We start from the raw sequence: 27,760 nt of genomic DNA, 5'->3' as shown, positions 1-27,760 counted from the left end.
GTGGGTGAGTGAAAGCCGATCAGCTGTTACGGAAGTAGACATGACTGCTGCTTTTGTTTCATCAAACACAACACTTCTTTCTCAATCCACCATAACATCTCTGCCTGCACCTCACTCACAGTCCAGAAGTTTGTCCCGTTGTCCGTTCTCCACCCTATCTCAGCAAAGCCCTCGGCCCTGCTGTTGTGGTCACGTAAAAGAATGTTTCCTCCTACACATGGCAAAGCTAAGAGCTTGAATTCCACCATCTCCAATCTGTTAGCCACGGAAATGCTGCCTTTCTGCCTGGTGGATACAAACAGTTTCATAAAGGTGATGGCCATCGCAGTCCCCAGAACCAGTTGCCCAGTCGCCATTACATCTTTAAGAAAGCTGTGCCTGCACTAAACCAGCATGTCACCGACAACATCCCCGCTCCCTGAAAAAATATATGTCTGTAAGGATGCATTTCAACACTGACACCTGGATGAGCAAACATGGGCAGGGGCATTGCATCTCACTGATTGGGCACTGGGTGAGTCTGATGGCTGTGGGGGCAGACAGTAAAGGGATCTTTGAATCCCCAAGGCTTGAAAACCTCTATTCCTAACAGTTCCTCCACTGTATCTTCATCCTCCACCTCCTCTAGGGCCTTCACAGCCATGGCTCACCACAATCAGGCAGTGTTTAAATGAAAATGCCTTGAAGATTGCAGTCACATAGCTCAAGAGTTGTAGACGGGTATCCTGGCCGACTAAGAGCAATGGCTGTATCCGCTAAACCTAGAGCCAGGGAAGGTCGTGTGTGTTAAGCCTTGCATGGCTCACGCCTTCAACCTGGTGGTACAGCAATCTCTCAGCCTCTATCCCAGCCTGCATACGCTGCTGCAGAAGGAAAGGTCACTGTGCTCTCCTTTCCGAAGATCGAACACTGCAGGTCATCTACATGCAACCTTGAGTTTTACCCTTCCACCAACACAGCATGGACTTGGACCTCAAGGAAGCACTAGACACATAAGCGTCTTCTTGCTGCAATATTTTCAACACAATGCCCATATACTTAGGGTTAGAAATAGTGCTGACTACTAGGTTGCTACTCTGTTAGATCCACAGTGCAAGAGAAAATTTAGCCAGATGCCTCCCCCATTGGAAAGGGATGCGCACATGCTGGAGGATCGAAACATGCTTATAGACAATCTTAAGAGAGGTTTTCCCCAAAACAGCAGTGAAGCACACAGTATGCAGTTCTAGACAGTTCTAGACATCCAACCCCGGGAACGTCAAGGCGCCACTGCAAAAATATTAGCAGTAGCACCAGCAGCAGTGTAAGTGGCATAAGCAATTTCTGTGAGTAGTTTCACACATTTTTTCCACCAGCCCATGCTCCAGAAAGTACAAGCCTGGAGAGGATGGTGCAGGAGTATCTGGAGCTCAATATCAGTGCCATCAGGGGATTAGATACTTTTGCATTTTGGTATTCAAAAATGGGAGCATGGCCTGAGCATGCCTGTCACGCCTTGGAGGTTTGTCATACTCGGCAGTCAGCATTCTCTCAGAACATGTCTTTAGCACTGCTGGTGGTGTCCGGACGGATAAATATATCCGGCCTGGCTGTCCCCTGAAAGTGTAGACCGCCTAACTTTCATCAAAATTAACAAGTCATCGATATCCAATGACTATTGCACTGCAGTCGCAGATTGGGCAGATTAGCCGATGGTGTCGTTTTTAATGTCATGTATTGGTCTCGTGTTATTTGAGTCCGTACCACCTTTGAGGTGTCTTCTGTGCCTGTTGTTGCTTCTCTTGATGATCTTACGATCGTACAAACAATTTTTTTGAAATATGCAGACTCCAAGTGGGGTCTCCATCTGGTGGGCTGCGTAAAGTAGAAGGTGTGTCAAAGGCCTATTATTCTGTTTCTACTCTGTGGAAGTATATGCCACTTTAGTGGTGTGTGACAATTATTTTTTTTTGAAATGTGATGACTCCAAGATGGGTCTCCATCTGGTGGGTTGCCTATAGTTGAAGGTGTGTCAAAGGCCTATTATACTGTTTCTACTCTGCGGAAGTTTATGCCACTTTAGTGGTGTATGACAATTATTTTTTTGAAATGTGGAGACTCATAGTTGGGTCTCCATCTGGTGGGTTGCCTGTGTAGGTAGGGCTCCCAGACAGGCCTGCACATACTTTCAGTAAACGACCTGTGTTACTTTTCTTACATATTTGAACCAATAGTACAGTATGAAACTGATGTTTGTACAATCTGAGTGTGGTTGGAAAAAAATGAGTGTTGCATGAGGTATCAGGGTTCTCAGATAGGAAAGCTTACTCTGCTCCGTTAGCCATCACGTCTTAACTTAAAACTTCAATTCAAAGCTCTAAATGCTGGCACAGACCCTGATACCTCATTCATGGCACATGGCTGACTTCTGCTGTGCCATTATCAAATTTCTACTTAGGTCGATTGATGCCACGTTTCCTGTTGTCTGCCCCTAATTTTGGGAAATATTCGTACTCCAAGTTGGGTCTCCTTCATGTGTTGTGCCTGTTGCAGTATAGCTCCCAGACCTGCAGACTTGCACTTACTTTTAGTCAGCTACCTGTATTACTATCCTTATATTTTTCTACCAATAGTATTGTATGAAACTGATGTTTGTGCCATCTGAGTGTGGCTGGAATAAAAAAAAATTGAAGGTGTAGCATGAGGTAACTTTAGTGCTCGACCAAGTTGATATTTGTGCCACCTGAGTCTGGCTGGAAAAACAATTGAGATGTTGCATGAGGTATCATGGCTCCCAGTACAGCCAGCCTAAACTGGTCCCTCACCCACCTTCTCTTAATTTAAACTTAAATTCAAAGCTCTAAATGCTGGCCCAGACCCTGACACCACATGCATGGCCTTTTTTGGACTACTGCTGTGCTATTATAAAATGTTCTACTTTGGGTCAATTGATCAGTCACCTACCTGTGTTACTATCCTTACATTTGTCTACCAATATTAGCCTATGAAACTGATGTTTGTGCCACCTGAGTGTGGCTGGGAAACTATAAAAAATAAGCTGTTGCATGGGGTATCTGAGCCCCCAGCAAAGAAGGTTTACTCTGCTCCCTTAGCCACCATGTCTTAATTGAAACTTCAATTCAAAGTTGTCAGTGCTGTCCCAGACGCTGATACCTCATGTATGGCCCAAGGCTAACTGCTTCTGTGTCATTATAAAAGTATCTACTGTGGGTCAATTGATCAGTCAATTACCTGTGTTACTATTCTTACATTTTTCTACCAATAATAGTCTATGAAACTGATGTTTGTGTCATCTGAGTGTGGCTAGGAAACTAAAAAATATTGGAGGTGTTGCATGAGGTATCAGGTCTCCCAGCTAAGAAGGCTTACACTGCTCCCTTAACTACCAGGTCTTCATTAAAACTTAAATAAATTCCAAGCTGTAAATGCTGAGCCAGACCCTGACTGCTTCTGTGCCATTATAAAAGGTTCTACTGTGGGTCAATGGATCAGTCAATTACCTGTGTTACTATTCTTACATTTTTCTACCAATAGTAGTCTATGAAACTGGTGTTCGTGTCACCTGAGTGTGGCTAGGAAACAAAAAAAATTGAGCTGATGCATGAGGTATCAGGTCTCCCAGCTAAGAAAGCTTACACTGCTCCCTTAACCACCAGGTCTTCATTGAAACTTAAATTCCAAGCTGTTAATGCTCGGCCAGACTCTGATAACTTATGCATGGTCCATGGCTGACTGCTGCTGTGCCATTTGCAAATTTCTACTTTTGGTCAATTGATGCCAGTTTTCATGGTATCTAGTGTCTGCCCTTAATTTTAGCTGTTTGGGAAGCTTGTTGTCAAGCCATAAGGTCTTATGTATATGTTTGGTTTGGCCTCCCATTGAATCTAATGGGGTTCGGGTATGTTTGTCAAAATGTTAGACAAACATATTCGGTGAACACGGTCAGTTTTTTAAATTTTTGTTCATTAGCCTTCTGACTGAGCTCTCTGCCTCTTAGCCTCAGGCATTTTTAATCACAGCAGGACCTTACCCCTCCACAGTGATGTAGATTTCAGTCCAAGACAGGATTCACATTAGGCTCCCATACAGATGATGACTTCAGTCTTAGGGTACCGTTACACCTAGCGATGCACCAGCGATCCCGACCAGCAATATGACACGGCCAGGATCGCTGGTACATCGCTAGGTGGTCGCTAATGAGCACACAGGCAGATCTCACTAGCGACATCGCTGGGGACGGGGATCGCTACTTACCTGTCAGACGCGGCGATCCTGCGTCCTCCCACCCGGCTCCATGCGTCGCTCGTCGGCACCACAGGAAGCGCCGCAGGAAGTGGCCGACGAGGAATGGTCCAGGAGCTTCTCGCGCGATCAGCGATAACCAGCGGGGGAGCCGGTTGGAGGTAAGTATCACATGCAGCGATATCGCTAGCAATATCGCTGCAACGTCACAAAATCGGTGACTTGACAGCGATATTGCTAGCGATATCGCAGTGTGTAATGGGGGCTTAAGAGAGGATTGGCATTAAGTTAGGCCTTGGAAACGAGAATTGCCTTAGCGTGGCTCCCAGGTACCCACGAATTGGCCAATTTATGCTCTAAGAATTCTAAATTTTTTCATTGAACACAGTAATGTAAAACAAGTCTGCTGTGCACATGTTCTGTATATTGCTACTTCTTTTTGCCACGTCAGGGTTCGGAAAATGTGAAGCTGTTGCATGTCCATTCTTTGGGTGGCTTCAACTAGGAAGCCACTTGTCACTATAGCGGAATGTACAGAGAAAAGACACCGGCAGCAAAATCACCAGTGAAATGTCAATTTTTTGAATCGTTTTTTTGTGGAGAAACTTGGCAAGAGTATGGACATCTTAGGCTACATTCACACGTTCAGTATTTGGTCAGTTTTTACCTCAGTATTTGTAAGTGAAAACCAAGAGTGGAACAGTCAGATGAAATGTATAACAGAAACAAGTCACCACTTACATTTTTCACTCACTCCTGATTTTGACTTACAAATATTCACGTAAAATAGTGAACGTGTGAACATGGCCTCAAAGCCATTGTGTATTCTTACACGTAATGAAATTTTTAAAAAGTTTTTTCTATAAGCATTCTTTGAAGTCTTTTGATTGAACATTTTTAATTTGATGAGGTTTCGCAATGCACAGACTAGCCGCAGATGTCCCCACTGGACAATGACAGATTCACATATTTCTATGAGGCTGTCACTCTTGAGACAGGAGACCCGCCGCCAGTCAGTGCATTGTGGTCCGTATTCAGACCAATATCCATGGATTAGCCATATGAATTTTTAAAGCAGTTTTTCAGGAGGATTTTGGTAATGGTCCAATACAAAAAGTTCTAAAAAATCCTCAGTGCTAACATAGCATTAAAGCCAGGATCACCTGTATTAGTTTTGCAGGTGAAAACCATATTACAAAACTGCAGCAATTCACAATTTCTTATATGTAGAGTCATCATTATAGTATGTGCATACAGAGGTTTGTTTTTTTCTTTTTACAGTTTTTTGTAGTAGGTACAATTAAAACATGCTTGGAAAATCTTATAAAAAAAAAGCTTAAAAAGACTCTTCCTATTCATTGCAATTGTAAAACTGCTTTCCTGGCCATATGTTCAGTCTTTTGAGCCTTTTTTAATGCCTGATCGGAAAATAAGGAAGTGCATGTTACTTCTTTGAAGCCTCCCCTGATGGAATCTGATATAAACTATGCACTATCCGATAAAAAGGCTTCAAAACGTATTTAAAAAAAGCTCTTAGAAAAACTTTAAAAAAATTTCAAAACACCTTCAGAAAGATCCATGAGTGAAAAAGAAGGAAAGTTTTCTCTATTGGTTTCTGATAGAAAACTACTGGTTTCTGACCACATAACAAAGGCTGTCTGTGTACATGCTTTTAAAAATAAGCTTCTTTTCATTGTTTACATCTGTAAGATGTCTACTAGTTTGTGAGTGTTTGGGCACAGATGAAAGGAGACACTTAACCCCTTCACTACCAAGGGTGGTTTGCACGTTAACTACCGGGCCAATTTTTACAATTCTGACCACTGTCCCTTTATGAGGTCATAACTCTGAAACGCTTCCGTGGATCCCGGTGATTCTGACATTGTTTTCTCGTGACATATTGTACTTCATGTTAGTGGTAAAATTTCATTCATATAACTTGCGTTTATTTATGAGAAAAATGGAAATTTGGCGAAAATTTTGAAAATTCCGCAATTTTCCAACTTTGAATTTTTATGCCCTTAAATCACAGAGATATGGCACACAAAAATGTTAATAAGTAACATTTGCCACGTGTTTACTTTACATCAGCACAATTTTGGAACCAAAATTTTTATTTGTTAGTAAGATATAAGGGTTAAAAGTTGACCAGCGATCTCTCATTTTTGCAACACCATTTTATTTTTACGGACCACATCACATTTGAAGCCACTTTGAGGGGTTTATATGATAGAAAATACCCAAAAGTGACACCATTCTAAAAACTGCACCCCTTAAGGTCCTTAAAACCACATTCAAGGAGTTTATTAACCCTTCAGGTGCGTCACAGGAATTTTTTGAATATTTAAAAAAAATTAACATTTAACTTTTTTTCACAAAAAAAATTACTTCAGGTTCAATTTTTTTTATTTTACCAAGTGTAACAGGAGAAATTGGACTGCAAAAATTATTGTGCAATTTGTCCTGAGCACGCTGACACCTGATATGTGGGGGGGGAACCACTGTTTCGGCGCATGGCAGAGCTCAGAAGGGAAGGAGCGCCGTTTGACTTTTTCAATGCAAAATTGGCTGGAATTCTGATCGGACGCCATGTCGCGTTTGGAGAGCCCCTGATGTACCTAAACAGTGGAAACCCCCCACAAGTGACCCCATTTTTGAAACTAGACCCCCTAAGGAACTTATCTAGATATGTGGTGAGAACTTTGAACCCACAAGGGCTTCACAGAAGTTTATAATGTACAGCGGTACAATTAAAAAATCATATTTTTTCCACAAAATGATCTTTTCACCCCCAATTTTTATTTTCCCAAGGGTAACAGGACCCTAAAAGTTATTGTGCAATTTGTCCTGAGTACGCTGATACCCCATATGTGGGTGTAAATGACTATTTGGGCACATGGCAGAGCTCGGAAGGCAAGCAGCGCCATTTGACTTTTTTGGCTGGAATTGAGATCAGACACCATGTCGCGTTTGGAAAGCCCCTGATGTACCAAAACAGTGGAAACCCCCCAGAAATGACCACATTTTGGAAACTAGACCCCCCAAGGAACTTATCTAGATGTGTGGTGAGAACTTTGAACCCCTAAGTGCTTCACAGAAGTTTATAACGCCCAGGCGTGAAAATAACAAACATTTTTTTTTCCACAAAAATGATATTTTTGCCCCAAAATTTTTATTTTCCTAAGGGCAACAGGAGAAATAGGACCCCAAAAGTTGTTTTGCAAATTGTCCTGAGTAGGCTGATACCCCATATGAGGGGGTAAAACACTGTTTGGGTGCATGGCAGAGCTTGGAAGGGAAGGAGCACCATTTGACTTTTTCAACGCAGAATTGGCTGGAATTGAGATCAGATGCCATGTTGCGTTTGGAGAGCACCTGATGTGCGCAAATAGTGGAAACCCCCAATTCTAACCCTAACCCTAGCCCTAACCCTAGCCCTAACCCTAACCCTAACCCTAACCCTAACCCTAACCCTAGCCCTAACCCTAGCCCTAACCCTAGCCTTAACCCTAGCCCTAACCCTAATGGGAAAATGGAAATAAATACATTTTTTTAATTTTATTATTTTTCCCTAACTAAGGGGGTGATAACGGGGGGTTTGATTTACTATTTATGGCAGTTTTTATGTTTGGCAGCTGTCGCACGCTAAAAGACGCTTTTTATTGTAAAAATAGTTTTTGCATCACCACATATTGAGAGCTATAATTTTTCCATATTTTGACCCACTGAGTCATGTGAGGTCTTATTTTTTGCGGGACGAGTTGACGCTTTTATTGGTATCATGTTTGGGCATGTGACATTTTTTGATCGCTTTTTATTTCATTTTTTGGGACGCAGAATTTACAAAAACCAGCGTTTCATGAATTTCTTTTGGGTGGTGCGTTTACGCCGTTCCGGGTGCGGTAAAATTTATAAGGCGGTTTTATTCTTCGGGTCAGTACGGTTACAGCGATACCTCATTTAGGTCGTTTTTTTATGTTTTGTCGGTTTTATGTAATGAAAACAATTTTATATAAAAAAATAATTATTTTTGCATCACTTTATTCTGCGAGCTATAACTTTTTTATTTTTTCGCTGATGATGCTGTATGGTGGCTCGTTTTTTGCGGGACAAGATGCCGTTTTCAACAGTACCATGGATATTTATATGCGTCTTTTTGATCGCGCGTTATTGCACTTTTTGTTCGGCGGTATGATAATAAATCATTATTTTTTGCTTCGTTTTTTATTTTTATTTTTTAAGGGGTTCACTTAAGGGGTTAACTATTGGGACAGTATTATAGGGCCGGTCATTACGGACGCAGCGATACCAAATATGTGTAATTTTATTGTTTTGTTTTGTTTTTATTTCCAAAAAATGAATTTATTGGGGAATATTTTTTTTTTTTTTAATTTATTTGGCGATTTTTTTTTTAATTATTTTTACACTTTTTTTTATTTTTTTTTACTTTATTACAATGTCCCAGGGGGGACATCACTGTCCTGTGACAGATCGCTGATCTGTCACATCACAGATCACTGTGACAGATCAGCAATCTGTCACAGGCACTGCACAGGCTTCCTCATGCCTGCGCTTTGCAGGCACTGAGGAAGCCAGCTTCCTGCAGGACCCCGGAGGTCCCCGTCGCCATCTTGGATCCGGGGACCTGCAGGAAAGGAGCCTCCCGCAGCAGCGCTGCACATTGCGCTGCTGTGGGGGGCTCAGGGAAGCACGGAGGGAGCCCCCTCCCTGCCGATGCTTCCCTTTAACCCCCGGTACACCGCGATCGTGTTTGATCGCGGTGTGCAAGGGGTTAACGTGTCGGGGCGGTCTGTGACCGCCCCTGACACATTGTGCCGGGTGTCAGCTATGATAATTAGCTGACACTCGGCCGCGATCAGCGGCGCTCACCACGTGGGCGCCGCTGATCGCGATGACGTAATATTCCGTCCATGGTAATTAGGTCCATGGTCACATGGACGGAATATTACGTCATTTGTAGGTAAGGGGTTAAACATTTTGTCATTACTCTTAAAACACATGAAAGTGGTTGTAGGTCATGTAAGTTTACTTATGTACAGTGGGTATGGAAAGTATTCAGACTCCTTTAAATTTTTCACTCTTTTTTTCATTGCATCTATTTGGTAAAATTCAAAATAGTGCATTTTTTTCTCATTAATGTACACTCTGCACCCCATCTTGACTGAAAAAAACAGAAATGTAGCAATTTGTGCAAATTTATTAAAAAAGAAAAACTGAAATATCACATGGTCATAAGTATTCATACAATTTGCTTAGTATTGAATAGAAGCACCCTTTTGAGCTAGTACAGCTATGAGTCTTCTTGGGAATGATGCAACAAGTTTTTTACACCTGGATTTGGGTATTCCCTGCCATTCTTCCTTGCAGATCCTCTCCAGTTTCATCAGGTTGGATGGTGAACGTTGGTGGACAGTCATTATCAGGTCTCTCCAGAGATGCTCAATTGGGTTTAGGTCTTGGCTCTGGCTGGGCCAGTCAAGAATGGTCACAGAGTTGTTCTGAAGCCACTCCTTTGTTATTTTAGCTGTGTGCTTAGGGTCATTGTCTTGTTGGAAGGTAAACCTTCAGCCAAGTCTGAGGTCCAGAGCACTCTGGAAGAGGTTTTCATCCAGGATATCTCTGTACTTGGCCACATTTATGTATCCTTCAATGGCAACCAGTCATTCTGTCCCTGCAGCTGAAAAATACCCCCATAGCATGATGCTGCCACCACCATGTTTCACTGTTGGGATTGTATTGGGCAGTTGATGAGCAGTGCCTAGTAGTATCCACACATACCGCTTAGAATTATCACCAAAAAGGTCTATCTTCGTCTCATCAGACCAGAGAATCTTATTTGTCTTAGTCTGGGAGTCCTTCATGTGTTTCGTAGCAAACTCTATGTGGGCTATCATATGTCTTGCACTGACGAGAGGTTTCCGTCCGGCCACTCTACTATAAAAGTGGTGGAGGGCTGCAGTGATATTTGACTCTGTGGAACTTTCTCCCATCTTCCTACTGCATCTGTGGAGCTCAGCCACAGTGATCTTGGGGTTCTTCTTTACCTCTCTCACCAAGGCTCTTCTCCCACGATTGCTCAGTTTGGATGGATGGCCAGGTCTAGGAAGACTTCTGATGGCCGCAAAGTTCCTCAATTTAAGGATTTTGGAGGCCACTGTGCTCTAAGGAACCTTGAGTACTGCAGAAATTCTTTTACAACCTTGGCCAGATCCATGCCTTGCCACAATTCTGTCTCTGAGTTCCTTGGCCATTCTTTTGACCTCATGATTCTCATTTGATCTGACATGCACTGTGAGGTCTTATATAGACAGGTGTGTGCCTTTACAAATCAAGTACTATCAGTTTATTTAAACACAGCTGGACTCCAATGTGTCAGGATCCTGTTAGTGTCAGCAAGCTGCCACGGCTGAGCAGGGTGACTTACCCACACTACGGGAGGGCCCGGGGTCCAATACTGCCGGGAAAGTTCAGGCAGACAGGACCTGTGACGCTGAAAGTAGTAAAGAGTACAAGGACCTATGATCATGTGACTGCAGGGGGCGGGGCTTAGCATCCTACTGCTGCAGATTATGTAATATGCTTACTACAGGGATACTGTAGTAAAGGAGAGGGAAACTCAGGTAAGACAAGCAGAGGTCATACACGGAGAGGGTGGCGCGGTACCAGAGGGACGAGCAGAGAGTAGTCAGGTCACAGGCAGAGAGTCATACACAGAGAGGGTAGCGCAGTACAAGAGGGACAGGCAGAACTCGTAACAGGGACAGAACCGGATCAAAACCAAACACGCAACAAGTTATGAGGCACAAGGCACACGTACACAAGGGGTCAACTAACTCAGCCGAGGGCAGGAGTATAACTGACACGGACCTAGGTCGAGTGGCCACTAAATAGCAGCCCTCTGCTAGAGAGAGGCAGAAACAATTAACCCCTATCTGACCAAGGACGGGCCAAAGACAAAACCCCTTCCTGGATCATGACAGTACCCCCCTCTCAACGGGGGGGCCATTGGACCCCCGGGTCTCTCAGGATACCTGGCTTGAGAGGCCCAGACCAACCGATCCGCATGAACCGATCGGGCAGGAACCCACGACCGGTCCTCAGGACCGTAGCCTTTCCAATGCACAAGATATTGAAGAGCGCAACGGACCAACCTAGAGTCAACAATTCGTTCCACCTCGTACTCAGAGTGCCCGTCTACCAAAACCGGTGGTGGGGAAGACAATGATCCCTCCTCACAGGACCCCACAGGTTTCAAAAGGGCCCTATGAAAAACGTTGGGGATCCGTAGAGACGGCGGGAGACGCAACCGAAAAGCCACTGGGTTAACCGCTTCGGTAATTTCATAGGGACCAATAAATTTAGGTCCAAGCTTCGCAGAGGGGACCTTGAGCCTTATGTTCTTGGTAGACAACCATACCTTATCCCCAACCTGGAACACCGGCCCCACAGACCATTTTTTGTCTGCAAAAAACTTATATTTAGTCTGAGCCTTCGTAATGTTACTTTGGACCTCCAGCCATACCTCCCCCAACCGCTGGATAGTCTTATCCACCCCAGGACACCCAGAGTCCAAATGGGAGAACTCTCCAAAAAGTGGATGAAACCTATAGTTGCAGAAAAAGGGGGATGTACCCGTAGACTGGTTAATGCGGTTGTTAAACGCAAACTCGGCCAAAGGTAATGCAGTACACCAATCATCCTGTCGGGCTAAGGTCAGGCAACGCAGAATTTGCTCCAGAGACTGATTGGTCTGCTCAGTCTGCCCATTAGTCTCTGGATGATAAGTGGATGATAAAGACAGACCAATACCCAACCTCTTGCAAAATGCCCTCCAAAATCTGGAAACAAATTGTACCCCCCTATCAGACACCACATTCAAGGGTACCCCATGCAACCGCACCACATGCTCAACAAACAATGTGGACAATGTTTCCGCATTAGGTAAAGCCGCCAAGGGTACAAAATGTGCCTGCTTACTAAACCTGTCCACCACTACCCAAATGACGGTATTACCCTTGGAAGGGGGAAGATTGGTGATGAAATCCATGGACAAATGGGTCCATGGACTATCAGGAATTGGCAGTGGCACCAATTCCCCGGCCGGCGGTTAAGGGCGGTTTTCGCACAGGCACATACACCACAAGCAGACACAAATTCCCCAACATCAGAGGCTAAAGAAGACCACCAGAATATCCTAGCGATAGCCTTCTGAGTAGCCAAGATCCCTGGATGTCCACCCAGAACTGAGTCGTGGAACTCCCGAAGGACCCTGAGACGAAATTGAACTGGTACAAAAAGTTTATCCACCGGCGTAGCCGGAGGGGCAAGAGACTGAGCTTCCCAAATCTCCCGCTCCAACACATTAAAAATACCTGCCACCACTACCCCAGACTGAAGAATGGAGGATGGAGGTTCGGGGGGAGACACCGGATCCAGACTGCGTGACAAGGCATCAGCTCTGACATTTTTGGATCCTGGCCGAAAATTGATAGAGAACTGGAATCTGGAAAAAAAGTGACCATCTAGCCTGTCTAGGAGTCAACCTTTTAGCTGACTCAATGTAAGCTAGGTTCTTGTGGCCCGTAACCACGGTAAAAGGATGGACAGCCCCCTCCAAAAAATGCCTCCATTTTTCAAAGTCCAACTTCACGACCAGAAGTTCTCGATTCCCAACATCATAGTTTCTCTCCGCAGGGGAGAATTTCTTAGAGAAAAAGGCACAGGGTCTCAAATTAGTCAAAGTGGCAGGTCCTTGGGACAACACCACCCCACCCCCACCTCTGAGGCGTCCACCTCAGCAATAAATGGTTCAGACGGGTCCGGTTGAATAAGAACCGGAGCAGACATGAAACATTTTTTTAAAAACTGAAATGCCGCCATCGGTGCGGCTGACCAATTCTTCGGCCCCCTTTTGAGTCATATCTGTGAGAGGTTTAACTACCTGTGAGAACCCCCATATAAACTTGCGATAATAATTAGCGAATTCTAGGAAACGCTGCAGAGCCTTCAAATCATAAGGTTGAACTCAATCGACAATGGCCTGCACCTTATTAGGATCCATGCGATACCCCTCAGCAGACACAATGAATCCCAGAAAAGACAGTTCCTGAACAAAAAATAAACATTTCTCAAGCTTAGCAAAGAGACAGTTCTCCTGGAGCCTTTGGAGAACTGCCAGAATATGACCAATGTGAGCCTGTTTATCAGGTGAGTAGATAAGTATGGCATCCAAATACACAACCATAAAATGCCCAATAAAATCAGAGAACACATGATTGATGAAATTTTGGAAGACTGCTGGAGCATTGGTCAGACCGAAAGGCATGACCAAGTTCTCAAACAACCCTTCAGTAGTGAGAAAAGCAGTTTTCCACTCATCTCCCTCCCGGACCCGGATAAGGTTATATGCTCCCTGTAGATCCAATTTCGAAAACCACTTAGCCCCAAACAACTGGTTGTACAAATCAGGAATAAGTGGGAGGGGGTAAGTATTTCTCACAGTTATCTTATTTAACTCTCAAAAATCGAGGCATGGGTGCAAACCACCGTCTTTTTTTCTTAACGAAAAAGAACCCCGCTGCCACGGGAGAGACAGAAGGACGAATGTGTCCTTTACGAAGACTCTCGGAAATATATTCTTTCATAGCAGCCCTCTCGGGACCCGAGAGGTTATACAAGCGGGCCTTAGGCAATTTAGCACCTGGAACCAGGTCAATGGCACAATCAAATGGGCGGTGTGGTGGTAAAACTTCAGCCTCCTAATTAGAGAAAACGTCCGTATAGTCCTTCAAGTACTCCGGAATACCTTCCAGACCAACGGACGACACAGACACAGTAGCAAGACATCTTTCAGAACAATTAGGTCCCCATTTAACAATATCCTGGGAACCCCAGTCAATAATAGGGTTATGCCATTGCAACCAGGGAAACCCTAACACGAGGCCAGCAGAGAGGTTATCCAAAACAAAACATGACATACGCTCCTGGTGAAGGGCCCCCACCCTGAGGGTGAATTCTTCTGAAACATAATGGAGACCATCCTTGGTGAGAGGTGTAGAATCAATGGCCATTATTTTTATAGGAGTCTCCAACCTAACTGTCCCTAATCTACAGCTGGCCACCAGCTTGGAGTCAATCAGGTTCAAGGATGACCCACAGTCCACAAAAGCCGAAGTAGGGAAAAAGCAGTTCTTAACACCAAGTTCCACCTTTAACAGTATCTTAGAAAATGAAGAAAGGGTTACCTGAGAGCCTGAGTGACCTCCAAGATGATCACCCAGACTCAGCCTCTTGTTAGTCGGTGGGCAGGAGGGACAGTCCTTTTTCCAATGTCCAGAATCACCGCAGTAAAAACACAGTTTTCCTAAACGCCGTTGTCTCCTTTCTTTCTCTTTGAGGTCGATGGTTCCCATCTCCATGGTCTCCAATGTAGGACTGGCTCCCCTTCTTCAGGAGAATAATGGGGTCTCAATCTGCATTACTCCTCTCGTCCGTAGCTTGCGATCCATTCGGATGGCCTATGTCATAGCATCCTCCAGAGAATCAGGTGGAGGGTGAAGTGCCAAGGCATCTTTCAGATGTTCAGACAGGCCTCTACAGAACAATCCCTGGAGAGCGGCATCATCCCAAAAGACCTCAGCAGCCCAGCATCTGAACTCTGAGCAAAACCACTCAGCTGAGTGCTTCCCCTGACATACACTCATCACCATGTCCTCAGCCATACGCACCCGATCAGGCTCATCATAAATATGCCCCAGGGCCTCAAAAAATGCATCCACTGACATATGCTCAGGGGCAGTGGTAGGAAGGGAGAAAGCCCAGGCCTGAGGGTCTCCCCTTAACAGGGATATAATGACCCCCATTCTCTGACTTTCATCCCCAGAAGAGTGAGGATTTAATGAGAAAAAAGCTTACAACCCTGCTTGAAAACTTTAAATTCCTTTTTATATCCAGAAAAGGCATCCAGCAATTTAACCGGGGACTCAGGGGAAACTAGTGTAACATCCTGAGCCCCCGATGATAAAGCCCCCTGCCCAGTGTCAGCGATCAGCTGCTGAGACTGAGCCAGGACTCGTTGTTCCCCAATGAGTCTCTGAGACATCTGAGTCAGGTGCTTTACCTGCTCAGAAAGAGCGTGCATAGGATACATCACACACAGGAGAAAAAAAAAGGTAACGGTCAGTTATAGTGTCAGTATCCTGTCAGTGTCAGCAAGCTGCCACGACTGAGCAGGGTGACTTACCCACACTACGGGAAGGACTGGGGTCCGATACTGCAGGGAAAGTTCAGGCAGACAGGACCTGTGACGCTGAAAGTAGTAAAGAGTACAAAGACCTTCAGATCATGTGACTGCAGGGGGTGGGGCTTAGCGTCCTACTGCTGCAGATGATGTAATATACTTACTACAGGGATACTGTAGTAAAGGAGAGGGAAACTCATGTCAGAAAAGCAGAGGTCATACACGGAGAGGGCGGCGTGGTACCAGAGGGACGAGCAGAGAGTAGTTAGGTCACAGGCAGAGAGTCCTACACAAAGAGGGTAGCGCAGTACAAGAGGGACAGGCAGAACTCATAACAGGGACGGAACCGGATCAAAACCAAACAAGCAACAAGTTATCAGGCACAAGGCACACGTACGCAAGGGGTCAACTAACTCAGCCGAGGGCAGGAGTATAACTGACACCAGACCTAGGCCGAGTGGCCACTAAATAGCCGCCCTCTGCCAGAGAGAGGCAGAAACAATTAACACCTGTCTGACCAAGGACGGGCCAAAGACAAAACCCCTTCCTGGATCATGACTAGAGTTGAGCGATACCGTCCGATACTTCAAAGTATCGGATCGGAATGGATCGGCCGATCTTTAAAAAAAGTATCGGTATCGCCGATTCCGATACCGGAAGTCCCATTCAAGTCTATGGGACTTCCGGTATCGGAATAAGAAAAACCCTGTTTTTGCCTTGTACAGCCTCTCTGGGGTCTGTACGGGCCTTTCGGGGGGCTGTGCCGGCCTGCCGGGGGGTCTGTGCAGGCTCCGGTGGTCTGTGCCGGCCTGCCGGGGGGCTGTGCAGGCTCCGGTGGTCTGTGCCGGCCTGCCGGGGGGCTGTGCCGGCCTGCCAGGGGGGCTGTGCAGGCTCCGGTGGGCTGTGCCGGCCTGCCGGGGGGCTGTGCAGGCTCCGGGGGGCTGTGCCGGCCTGCCGGGGGGCTGTGCCGGCCTGCCAGTGGTCTGTGCAGGCTCCGGGGGTCTGTGCAGGCATCGTCCGATGGGACTACAAGTCCCATCGGGCGATGCCTGCTACCATGACAGTGATTGACACATTAGCCAATGATGGGACAGTAGTAGTCCCATCATCCGGCTAATGTGTTGAATGTAAAAAAAAAAAAAAATTACATGCTACATACATGCTACATACATACAACATGCATACTACATACATGCTACATTCATACTACATACATGCTACATTCATACTACATAAATACTACATGCAACATACATACTACATATATACTACATACATACTACATGCATGCTACATACATACTGCATGCTACATACATACTACATGCTACATACATACCACATATATACTACATACATACTACATGCATGCTACATACATACCACATACATACTACATACATACTACATACATACTACATGCATGCTACATGCATGCTACATGCTACATACATAACACATATATACTACATGCATGCTACATACATACTACATGCTACATACATACCACATACATACTACATGCATGCTACATACATACTACATGCTACATACATACTACATATATACTACATGCATGCTACATACATACTACATGCTACATACATACTACATATATACTACATGCATGCTACATACTACATGCTACATACTTACTACATGCATGCTACATACATACCACATACATACTACATATATACTACATGCATGCTACATACATACTGCATGCTACATGCATGCTACATACATACTACATACATACTACATGCTACATACATACCACATATATACTACATACATACAATACATTCATACAATACATACATAGACATACAGTACATATAACATAGAGTAACATACTTACCAATACTTGTCACATTGTTCCCCGAAGCCATTGTCTTTTCCGGAATAAATATTAACATAACAAACCACAAAAATACTCACCCACGATCCGAAGCAGTCCACGAGTGTGTCCCACGACGATCTTGGGTAGAGAACTGCAGCATCAGCTGATGCTGCCGTTCTCTACGGGCTGTAGGAATCCAATGACGGAAGGTAGGTATCCTTCCGCACTGTATTCCTCCGCCACTTAAAAAAAAAAAAAGTCCCTAGTCTCACTTTATGCCATTGCTGTGTGGGAATTTTTTTTTTTAACATTTAACACATTAGCCGGATGATGGGACTACTACTGTCCCATCATTGGCTAATGTGTCAATCACTGTCATGGTAGCAGGCATCGCCAGATGGGACTTGTAGTCCCATCGGACGATGCTTGCACAGCCCCCCGGACATCAGCACAGCCCCCCGGCAGGCCGGCACAGCCCCCCGGCAGGCCGGTACAGACCCCCACAGGGTGCACAGACCACCGGCAGGCCGGCACAGCCCCCCGGCAGGCCGGTACAGACCCCCACAGGGTGCACAGACCACCGGCAGGCCGGCACAGCCCCCCGGCAGGCCGGTACAGACCTCGGGCAGTCCACACAGCCCCCCGGCAGGCCGGCAGAGACCACCGGAAGGCCCGAAATGACGGCGCATCATGATGCGCACACACCGCGCATCATGATGACGTCAGGCTGTCAATCAACTTTGAACTTCCGATTCCGATGCCGAATTCCGATATTGAAAAAATATCGGAAGTCGGTATCGGAATTCCGATACAGCAAGTATCGGCCGATACCCGATACTTGCGGTATCGGAATGCTCAACACTAATCATGACACAATGAAGGAGTAGAACCATCTCAAGGAGGATCACAAGGAAATGGATAGCATGTGACTTAAATGAGTGTCTGAGCAAAGGGACTGAATATTTATGACCATGTGATATTTCAGTTTTTCTTTTTTAATAAATTTGCAAAAATTTCTACATTTCTGGGTTTTTTTCAGTCAAAATGGGGTGCAGAGTGTACATTAATGAGAAAAAAAATTCACTTTTTTGAATTTACCAAATGCATGCAATGAAAAAAAGAGTTAAACATTTAAAGGGGTCTGAATACTTTCTGCACCCACTGTATTACTGCTACTCTAAGGCTTTGTTCCCACAGTGAGCTTTTGGCAAGTTATTTTACAATGAATATTTTTGAAAAAATGCAAGTGACCTATTTTACTTAATGGGTGCAGAAAATCTGCAACATCAAAAAATCACCAAAAGGGGCATGTTACCTTGAAAATCAATTGGACTTCTATTCCTTTTCAAGGATTGTGGTGTAAAATATGGAGACAAGTGCAGTTCACAAGAGACTGCAGGGCAGTCTTCCATTTGTCCTGTGCATTTTTCAGAAAAAAATTAGTTGCTTTTTTTTGTAATTCTTTATTTAAATTTTAAAGAGAAAAATAAGGCAACACTTGTATGAATTCTCGTACCACAGTACATTAAAACAATGCATAACTGGTATATATAAAATATACTGTAAGATCTATTATAAGCTCCTCTGAAATCAAATTTTGTTTTTGTAAATATAGACAGAGTGAATATCTTTTAAGAGAATCCTGTGTTACAAGTAACTAAACAAAACAATTTTAATAAAACCACAAACATTTTCAGGTACAAGCAAAAACTTTCCTTAGGATCCAGTAGTCTGGGTCCAAAAAATAAGACTGAATCCAGAACAGCTTGGACAATGAGACGGTTGGACCCCAAGGGACATCAAATACAGCATAACAAAAAGAAAAATATATGATGTATTATGAAAAGTCAGAACTATAAATTAACATGAACTTCTAAATAAGGAGGTGGGCTCCACCACTGTGGCGCCAAGAACAAGGGAGAGCAGGCAATAATTGTTAGAATGACAATCTGAGAAGCATTTTTTTTTAGTTGTTATATAATGGATCTAAGGGAGGGGATGAGAGTTATTTACCCAGGGAAGCCAAATTTTTATAAATTTTTCGTGCGCACGACTTTCCCAACTGGTCAATTCCTCTAGGCGGTGTACGTCTTGCACTTTAGTTACCCATTCAATCAGTGTAGGTGGGGACTTCTGTCTCCAATGCATCGAGATCAAGTACTTGGCTACAGCCAACAGGAGGGGAAGTAAATCATGCTTTTTGGGAAGATATGTTTTCGAGGGGAGTGAGAGCAAAATTTCTTACGTTTCTTAAGTCTCTTTTTATTAAATGTAAGTGACGAATATAATTGTTTAAATCTGCCCAAAAATTTGAGATGATTGGGCACTGCCAAAAGATATGAAGTAGTGATCCTACTGATTTTGAACATCTCCAACAAAGTGGGGAGTCAGTCAGACCCAGGTGAAAAAGTCTCTCCGATGTTCTATACCAGTATGAAAGAATTTTAAAAGCATTTTCCTGCAGCAGGATACACCTTGTGAATCCATGAGAATTACTCAATATTTGCTTAATTTCTTTAGGAGAAAAAGAAAGCTTTAGTTCCTTTTCCCAAGACGATAAATAGAGCGGTTTGAAAAGGGTGGGGGACCTAATTAGATTTGCATACATTTTTTAGATATGTTTGGGAATTGATGACTTAAGCCCAACCAGGAACTCCAACCAGAGCCATTCCGAGTTTGATTTTAATTCAGCCCTGAACTTCTTCATAATATGACTGACATGATGTTTTTGAAGAAAATCAAAGGGGCGTTTTTTAGTCTCACTTGGCCATGAATCAATACAGGGCACTTGATTTGCGAGGAGGAGAGAGATTGAGAGGTTGGGCAAAGCATTCCAGAGACCATAAGCATCTATATAATTAGGGTCTAATAACCACGGTATAATTTTTAGTGGTATATCGTTTAAGAATAAACAATTGGGAATTAAGTTCGAGATAGGGGAGTGTCTGATGGCTAATGTATTCAAAGTAATTATATTCAACGTTTGAGGAGGGGGCGCTGCGGATGACCATAAATAGATTACTGCTTTTTTCCCTAATAAGATCTATTCTAGGTTAGAACTTGAATTTTCTGAATTGCTTTTGATCAGTTTTATCCAACGAGCAAGGTGTATGGCGTTGTGATACATTTTGAGGTCAGGGAGTCCCAGTCCTCCGACTCCCTTTGGCAGTAGTAGAATTTTTAATGGAATTCTACCCCTTCTATTCATCCATACAAAGTTTGTGTTTAGTTTATTCGTGGTAAGAAAGAACGAGTTGGGGAGAGGAATAGGGACCATGTTCATAACGTAGAAAATTATGGGGAATATGTAAGACTTTATCACGTTTACTCTACCTAACCAAGATAAGTATGGGAGGTTATATTTATTGAGTAAAGTTTTTATTTTCTCCAACAGAGGTAAGAAGTTGTGTTTATATAGGGAAAAGGGGTCTTGTTATGAATCAGTCACCGAGGAGGAAAAAACAAAAAGCAAGCTAAGCCCAGAAAACCGGAGAGGTTGGTAACTAGTGGATTGCAGACCCCTGATCCTATCCACAACAACTAGTAGTAGCCGTGGAGCGTGCCTACGGTGGTCCTAGACCCCTCGTCATGGCCGGAGAACTAAATAAGCCTAAAGAAAGAAAGGGAAAATCTAAACTGCCCCAGAGCAGACCCCAAAGCAATACACAGCCCCCAACATATATTGTTGGTGAAGCAAGATGAAAACACAGACACAGATAGAAAGATAGGCTGAGCAAGCGATTTGGCCCAAACTAACTAGAAAGGACAGGAAAGAAAAGCTGCTGTCTGCAATCACGCAAAAAACCCTGCCAAAAAAAATGTCCAACACGTCTGATAGAAAAAGGCCCTGAAGTCGCTAGACTTCAAATCACTATATCAGCACTCAGGTATATTCTGAAGACAGAGCAAAAGAGATCAACTGATCAGAGACAAAATGGGGATTCAGCCCAGTCGCAGCCAGGGCTGGCTGAACACAAAAACGAAGTAAACCAGACAAAAACTCATATGAACAATAGCAGAGAAAACTTAGCTTTAGGAAGGCAGGAACCAAACTGGAAACCAGAAGCCACAGTCAGGAAAAATCACCAGCAAGAAACTAGGGAGTCGGTTGCCTTAAATCCAATCAGAACCTCCTCATCTCCAATCGCAGTCCTCTTCCTCAGGTGGCCGGTCTCTGCCATTTAGATCAGCTTCATTACCTCCCTTCACCAACAGAGGGATTCCAGATAGAGAACTCACTACTCTTCTGTCAGCACAGCCAGCTCCATAACCCTCACCAGAAGCCAGAGGCAAACCCGAAAATGAGCTCACAACAGGGTCTGTGGTTAAAAAGATCCCCAGGTATTTAAGTTTATCTCGGGGCCACTTAAAGGGGGTCTCGCGTTTAAGTGATAAGACTTCTGCGTCAGAAGCCGAGACATTCATAGCTTCCGACTTGCCCATATTTATTTTAAAGTTAGATATAATCCCAAAATCTTCAAGCATAGACAAGAGTTTAGGGAAAGCTGTTTTTGGGTTTGAAGTCAGAATTAGAAGATCGTCGGCAAAGGCAGCTGTCTTAATTTCCTGGCGTCCTGCTTGAAGACCTTTTATATCTACCTCTTGTCTACTTTTCTGGATCAAGGTTTCCATTACTAAGTCGAAAAGGGTAGGAGAAAGAGGACAGCACTGTCTAGTTCCATTTTTATCTCTAGAGGATCCAAAAATATCCCGTTCACCATGACCTTAGCAATTGGAGCCACATAAAGAGTCATAATAGCATCTATGAAGGGGGGAGGGAAGGCAAATTTCTGCAAGGTACATAACATAAACAAAAAGCACAGAATGACAAATGTGCAAAAATACCTTGCAATAAGACATAAACAGTAGTCAGCAAGTGCTGATAAAAGGTAATAACAAACACAGGGTATTTAGTCTATACGTTTTTTTGCAAAAAAATGTATAACAAGCTGCCTCACCAACGTCAAGGTAACCCGTATTGAAGCAGTCCCTATCTAATGTATTTAATACCTGAACATATGAACTGTATCTAAATGAGCAGGATTAAGACAGGCGCTTTCTGGTATGGGCACGTGATGCAAGACAGCTCCTTATGTGCATGTCACACAAGAGAGGGGTGGGGTCTCTCAAATCATGCATAAGCACGAAAAAACTGGATTAAAAACACACATGTGACATGCACAATGTGAACAAGTCTGTTGGACCATGTTCACTCCACCCTGACTGAAACACAAACAAAAAGCACAGAATGACAAATGTGCAAAAATACCTTGCAATAAGACATATAACAGTAGTCAGCAAGTGCTGATAAAAGGTAATAACAAACACAGGGTATTTAGTCTATACGTTTTTTTGCAAAAAAATGTATAACAAGCTGCCTCACCAACGTCAAGGTAACCCGTATTGAAGCAGTCCCTATCTAATGTATTTAATACCTGAACATATGAACTGTATCTAAATGAGCAGGATTAAGACAGGCGCTTTCTGGTATGGGCACGTGATGCAAGACAGCTCCTTATGTGCATGTCACACAAGAGAGGGGTGCATGTGACATGCACAATGTGAACAAGTCTGTTGGACCACTTGTTTTTGTTTGTGTTTCAGTCAGGGTGGAGTGAACATGGTCCAACAGACTTGTTCACATTGTGCATGTCACATGTGTGTTTTTAATCCAGTTTTTTCGTGCTTATGCATGATTTGAGAGACCCCACCCCTCTCTTGTGTGACATGCACATAAGGAGCTGTCTTGCATCACGTGCCCATACCAGAAAGCGCCTGTCTTAATCCTGCTCATTTAGATACAGTTCATATGTTCAGGTATTAAATACATTAGATAGGGACTGCTTCAATATGGGTTACCTTGACGTTGGTGAGGCAGCTTGTTATACATTTTTTTGCAAAAAAACGTATAGACTAAATACCCTGTGTTTGTTATTACCTTTTATCAGCACTTGCTGACTACTGTTATATGTCTTATTGCAAGGTATTTTTGCACATTTGTCATTCTGTGCTTTTTGTTTGTGTTTCAGTCAGGGTGGAGTGAACATGGTCCAACAGACTTGTTCACATTGTGCATGTCACATGTGTGTTTTTAATCCAGTTTTTTCGTGCTTATGCATGATTTGAGAGACCCCACCCCTCTCTTGTGTGACATGCACATAAGGAGCTGTCTTGCATCACGTGCCCATACCAGAAAGCGCCTGTCTTAATCCTGCTCATTTAGATACAGTTCATATGTTCAGGTATTAAATACATTAGATAGGGACTGCTTCAATACGGGTTACCTTGACGTTGGTGAGGCAGCTTGTTATACATTTTTTTGCAAAAAAACGTATAGACTAAATACCCTGTGTTTGTTATTACCTTTTATCAGCACTTGCTGACTACTGTTATATGTCTTATTGCAAGGTATTTTTGCACATTTGTCATTCTGTGCTTTTTGTTTGTGTTTCAGTCAGGGTGGAGTGAACATGGTCCAACAGACTTGTTCACATTGTGCATGTCACATGTGTGTTTTTAATCCAGTTTTTTCGTGCTTATGCATGATTTGAGAGACCCCACCCCTCTCTTGTGTGACATGCACATAAGGAGCTGTCTTGCATCACGTGCCCATACCAGAAAGCGCCTGTCTTAATCCTGCTCATTTAGATACAGTTCATATGTTCAGGTATTAAATACATTAGATAGGGACTGCTTCAATACGGGTTACCTTGACGTTGGTGAGGCAGCTTGTTATACAAGGTACATAACATGTAGTTCCAGCTGATTCTGTCAATAGCCTTCTCGGCATCGGTTGACAGAATAGAGAGGGGAATCCCTAAGTGTCTAGCATAAGCTATAGCATGGAGGATTCTTGTGGAATTATCTTTACCCTCTCTCCCCTTAACAAAACCAACTTGGTCAGGGTGAACTAGCTTGTCTAGAATACAATTGACTCTAGAAGCCAATATTTTTGCCCACAATTTTAAATCTGTATTAAGAAACGAAATAGGTCGGTAATTACCGCAAAGGCTGTCGTCCTTCCCCGCTTTTGGAATAATAGCAATATAAGCTTACAATGTCTGCCGAGGTGGGAGCTTCCCTTCAAGAAAAGAGTTGAAAAGATTAGCTAAGTGTGGTAGGAAGATATCTGAGAATTTTTTATAATAGAGAACCGGAAAACCATCTGGGCCCGTGGATTTACCATTTGGGATAGTTTGCAGAGTTTCCTTGACTTCCTTGAGTGAGATCTTGGAGAGTAGGGCTTCTCTATTTTTAGGAAGGATTTTTGGGAGGGAGAGAGGACCCAAAAAGTTTTGTATTTTTGTAGCAGCAGAAGAGTAGTCACTCATAGAACTATGTGGTTCTAGGTTATAAAGTGCTTCATAGTATTGCCTGAAGGCCTCCGCAATCTCGTCAGAACTATTTACTTTTTTGTTTACATAAAGGCCCCGTCATATTTTGTGATGCGGGGATCAGGGACCGGCCCCCTTGCCGGGTATCGCTGATCATGCAGCATTGTCCTGGGCCATTTTTCACCTTTGCTCTCCCGCTGGCCACCACGCATCGCAGCGTGTGGCAGCGGGAGCCAACGATCTGCGAGCTCCCAGTGCTCTAAGCAGGTGCTGGGAGCTGGTTTCTAAGGTACACATCGGGTAACTAAGTGACGCGCGCCACTTAGTAACCCGATATTTAACTTAGATACCAGCGTCCTCGCTGGTGTTGATCGCTGGTGAAGCTGCCTGTTTGGCAGCTCACCAGCGATCATGTAGTGATGCACCAGCGATCCTGACAAGGTCGTATCGTTGTCGGGATCGCTGGTGCATCTTTATGTGTGATGGGGCCTTTAGTGTGTATGCTTCTTATAAACTTTTTTTCCTTTTGTTTTTTAAGGATTTGTGTTGTTAATTTACTACTTTTATTTCCATGTAAGTAGAAACGTGTCTACAATGCATAAATAACTTTGCGGATCTCATATTGAGTAGATCTTTGAGTTTGTTGCGGAGGGAGATGAGGTCCTGGAAAGAATTCTGCAAACTAGTTTTCTTGTGAATTCTCTCTGCTGCACTAATCTGATGCAAGAGGGACATAATTTCCTTCTCTCTCTTTTTTTATTGTAAGAGCTAAACTGAGATAAGTTCTCCCCTGAGAACTGCCTTATGTGTCTCCTATACCATAGGTGTGGGTTGTCCCTCTTTGATATTTTCAATAAAAAACCTGAAAATGATTTTTTTTAATATCTCCACATTCCTAGGGTTCTCTAATAGTGATTCGTTCAATCGCCAGGTTGTTGTAGCTTGGGGCAGGGTAGCAATAAAAATATCCATATAAACAGGGGCATGGTCCAATATGGTAAACAAACCTGTTCGGGAGGACTTAACTAGCTGTAGTGCTTGTGCCTGAACTAGAAGGAGGTCAATTCGATGATATGAGTCATGGGAGGGGGAGTAAAATGTGAAATCCTTCGTGGTAGGATGAAAAGTACGCCATTGGTCTATTAAGTGTAGCGAGTTAAATTGTGACATGAGTTTTTTTCTCAATCTCAATGAAACGGAAGAAGAGTCACTGGAGGCATCTAAATCTGGTTGTAGTGTCAGGTTGAAATCACAGCCCTTAATCAGCAGTCCTTCTTTAAATAGATGTAGTGTATCAAGTGTTTTGATAATCCATTGTACATGATGAGAGTTGGGAGCGTACAGATTAGCAAAGGTTACCATTGTGGCCAGATGCCCTTTTACAAAAATAAATCTACCCTCTTGATCGCATAAACTGACTTTTTATGTAAATGGAGTACCCTTTTTAAGTGCCACACTAACACCTTTAGAAGAACATGAATTACAGCTGTTGTACCAGGTAGGGAAAGAAGAGAAGGCCATGTTTGGAACTTTACCCTGTTTAAAGTGGGTTTCTTGAATGAAAGCTATCTGTGTTTTCTGTTTTCTTAGGAGCGTACGAATTTGGCCACATTTTAGCGGGGGAATTGATCCCATTAACATTAAAGGATGCAACAGTGATCGAGCCCGAACTCATCCGACTAGCCATAATCAGCGTGTATCCCGGAGCCCCCCGTCCTGTCCAAGCACTTGAAGAAAGAACAAAAATGAGTGAACATCGAACTATTTAGAGATAACCACTCGCCTATCACATGGGGGAAGGTAGGCTCCATTCTTTAGAAGTTCCATAGAGCTCATTCTCCTCAAAGTCCCCAAGATACAGAAACAGTAACGAGATAGAGATCAAACCGGGTGTTTCTTAGGGTCCACTTTTTGCGCTTTGGTGAAGCATGCTTCTTGTTTAGAGAACAATCCTGTGGCTTTGTTAACTGGGGTAATCTCCAAGTCGATCGGCATCCAGGAGGGAACATCTATTGGAGAGACCCCCAACGTCTCCCAAGCATTTTTTTAGATCATCCGGAGTACGCACTGAGACTTGTCGGCCTCCAACGTTGATGGCAAGACCAAAAGGATATAGCCATTTGTAGGACAAACCTTTCACTTTCAGTTCTGACAGGAGAGGCTTGAGGATCAGTCTCTTGGTGAGCGTTGAAGGGGCTATGTCCTGGAAAAGTTGAATTTGAACGTTGTCATATAGGATTGAGTCTTGTTCTCTAGCGCTCGCTAGAATAGCAGCTGTGTCAATGTAGCTGAGAAGACTGCAAATAACATCTCTGGGGGGTTCATTAGGTTTTGGCTTTTGTCTCAATGCACGGTGCACCCGTTCAATAGTGATAGAGATCGGTCTATCCTGGCTGAGAAGGTTAACGAAGATCTCTTTGGAGACTTTTTCCAGGGACTCTCGTGCGTAGAACTCGGGAATAGAAAGAATTTGTTTTGTAAATTGTCCACACTGTAAGATACTTTGCCTACGTAGTATTACATAATTTCTAAAATTGCCCAGGAGTGGCTAGTCTGCAAAATTTACTGCAAAAATCTCATGCTTTCTTTTTCTTTCTGCACAAAACTAGTCTAATTAGAATGCTGTCCCTATAATTTTAACGTATGGATTATTGCTCTGACTATCCATCTCTCCCTAATTACCTGTTTGCATATTCTCTTCTTTCTCATATAGGTAAAAGAGGAGCAGCCACACTAGCTGAGAATTCGATCAGAAGGCACATTCTTTGAGAGCCTTTCTCCAGTCATTTGCTGTGAACATTTCAAATATAGTGTTGTCCACTCTTGATATCTGATATTGTGGGGTAAGGGGGCTTTTACAACAAGCATCTTACATCTTTTAGTGTTTTTTTTATTTAAATTTGTTTTAAGATTTTTTATGGAGAAAATTATGGGAAAATACATAAGACTGTAGAAAAAAAACAAAATAGTCAGCGCTTTCTATTATTTCAAATGACTATGCAGGACACATATATACCGTATTTGACTGCAAACACAAAATGCTTAAGCTCAAAGCAAGCACTGACAATCAGAAGAGGGG

General features: G+C 43.5%; 1 long non-coding RNA gene across 1 annotated transcript in view; it reads left to right on the top strand.

The window, feature by feature from the left end:
- The window catches only part of LOC141089461 (uncharacterized), a 79,393-nt gene extending 51,834 nt beyond the window's left edge, over window positions 1-27,559 (top strand). Inside the window, exon 2 of the long non-coding RNA XR_012232304.1 lies at window positions 26,272-27,559. This is a non-coding gene — a long non-coding RNA (uncharacterized lncRNA). The remainder of the gene's footprint in view (window positions 1-26,271) is intronic.
- The last annotated feature ends 201 nt before the right edge of the window (window positions 27,560-27,760 follow it).

This window comes from Dendrobates tinctorius, unplaced genomic scaffold, assembly GCF_039654945.1.
Source record: "Dendrobates tinctorius isolate UK_male_01 unplaced genomic scaffold, ASM3965494v1 ptg000003l, whole genome shotgun sequence".
In the NCBI taxonomy this organism is placed as follows: domain Eukaryota; kingdom Metazoa; phylum Chordata; class Amphibia; order Anura; family Dendrobatidae; genus Dendrobates; species Dendrobates tinctorius.
This window is presented reverse-complemented; position numbering and strand designations above follow the sequence as displayed.